The sequence below is a fragment of the Hypomesus nipponensis genome, chromosome 18 (assembly GCF_054491055.1).
Source record: "Hypomesus nipponensis isolate SF chromosome 18, ASM5449105v1, whole genome shotgun sequence".
In the NCBI taxonomy this organism is placed as follows: domain Eukaryota; kingdom Metazoa; phylum Chordata; class Actinopteri; order Osmeriformes; family Osmeridae; genus Hypomesus; species Hypomesus nipponensis.
In genome coordinates this window covers 105,001-107,500 of record NC_140378.1, presented here as the reverse complement: position 1 = coordinate 107,500, position 2,500 = coordinate 105,001, and positions in this window count along the sequence as shown.

Below are 2,500 nucleotides of genomic sequence, written 5' to 3'. Positions count from 1 at the left end.
AACTTGAATGGAAGTCTATGGGAGGATGACCAGAGGCATGACTTTTGAATGGGAGTCAATGGGAGGATGACCAGATGCATGAGAAGCCAACGCGCCAAAACCTAAGTCCAACTTGAATGGAAGTCTATGGGAGGATGACCAGAGGCATGACTTTTGAATGGGAGTCAATGGGAGGATGACCAGAGGCATGAGAAGCCAACGCGCCAAAACCTAAGTCCAACTTGAATGGAAGTCTATGGGAGGATGACCAGAGGCATGACTTTTGAATGGGAGTCAATGGGAGGATGACCAGATGCATGAGAAGCCAACGCGCCAAAACCTAAGTCCAACTTGAATGGAAGTCTATGGGAGGATGACCAGAGGCATGACTTTTGAATGGGAGTCAATGGGAGGATGACCAGATGCATGAGAAGCCAACGCGCCAAAACCTAAGTCCAACTTGAATGGAAGTCTATGGGAGGATGACCAGAGGCATGACTTTTGAATGGGAGTCAATGGGAGGATGACCAGATGCATGAGAAGCGAACGCGCCAAAACCTAAGTCCAACTTGAATGGAAGTCTATGGGAGGATGACCAGAGGCATACATTTTGAATGGGAGTCAATGGGAGGAAGACCAGATGCATGAGAAGCCAACGCGCCAAAACCTAAGTCCAACTTGAATGGAAGTCTATGGGAGGATGACCAGAGGCATACATTTTGAATGGGAGTCAATGGGAGGAAGACCAGAGGCATACATTTTGAATGGGAGTCAATGGGAGGAAGACCAGATGCATACATTTTGAATGGGAGTCTATGGGAGGATGACCAGATGCATACATTTTGAATGGGAGTCTATGGGAGGATGACCAGATGCATACATTTTGAATGGGAGTCTATGGGAGGATGACCAGATGCATACATTTTGAATGGGAGTCTATGGGAGGATGACCAGAGGCACAAAATTCCACAAGGATGACCAGGGGCACAGAGTTCTTAAAGTTGCGTTTAATGGGTTTTAACACAGGGGGTGTGCTTAATAGTGGGTGCACAGGTCCCCCCGGAGGTCAGGTAGTGTGGGGGGTCCCCCCCGGAGGTGGGCTCCCCGGCCTGGGGGCGCTGTTTCCCCGGGAGTCCGCGGTGGGTGTGGGGGGTCCCTTGGGAGCCCAGACCATGAGCCCAGGGAGGCGGTGGAGTGTGTGGGTCCCCTTGGATCCCAAGGGTGGGGGTGCAGGGATCCCGTGGTGCCTTGGGCGGACGATTTTGCCCCGTGTGAGGGTGTGTTTGTCTGGTTGAATGTGGATAGTTTGTGAAATTCACAGTTGTGCGCCCGAACGTGGGATTTGGACGGGGACGGTTTTAGAATTCAAGTTGGAGCCTGGGGCAGCGGGCTGAGTGTTTTTCCTCCCGGCAAAAGGTGTCATTTTTTCGGGGGGTCGATTTGAAATTTCGTTTCGCTCGCTGCGTCTCGCGCGCGCGCGCACGACCCCGGGACCTTCTCGGGCTGTCGTCCCCCGGCCCGTGGCTATCCAACGAGCCCACCCTCGAGGCCGTGAGTGCCCGCAAAGTGGCACTAGCTCTGCACGGAGACCCTTTTCCCAGCTTCCAAAAGAGTGCATTGAAGGGGGGGAGTGGTGCTTTGAAAATTGACAGTAGCTCGCCCGAACGTGGGATTTGGACGGGGACGGTTTCAGAATTCAAGTTGGACTCGTGGGAGAACGTGGCCACGCCATATACCCCCCCAAAATAGCACCCCCATTTCGACAGCTCCATTTGAAATTTTCTTTTTCCTCCCGTTTCCCCCGTGCTCAATGCATTTCAACGGGGATCATTTTGTCACTTTAGTCAGAGCGAGAGGCACGCGCTCGAGTGCCACTTTTATTCATTTTGACCATTTCCGCGACGCGGGCTCCGTTTGAAATTTTGACTCGGCTCCCGTTTCCGTCCCGTAGCTCGGATCCGGCCCGGGACGACTTTGTTATTCGAGTTGGGGCGAGGCGCACGCGGGCACGTCGTCGTGTCTCGGCCTTTTTCGCACGCACGAGCCTGTAGCTCTGTTTGAAGTTTTGTTTCGCTTCCCATGTCGCGCACGCGCGCGTGCGCAACGGGGCGCACAGTTAGTCGTCGTGTCCCCGACGTTGGCTTTCCAACGAGCCTATTTTCGTCGAAATCCGTCGAACGGCACCGGAGTTACCCGTGTGTGTCACTTTTCCAGCCTCCGAGGCAGTCTCCCAGCTTCCAGCTTACAAACTTTCCATTGTCGCGGCCCCCAGTCCACCAGACAGCTACCGGCGTGATATTAGAAACCGACTTGTGAAAGACTTGCAAGTCAATGGAGGTTACACGGAGCCTCCATAGGGCCCTTCCTGAAGCCCAGTGCCACGCTTTGGTGACCACGCTCACGGGGATCTCCCCTTTCACTTGACTATCACGGATGTGCGCGAGCACACGGTTCTCACGAACCGAGCGGTCTTCCCTGGGCCGCTACCCGCGTTTGAGGCACCGCAGGCGGGTACCCCGGT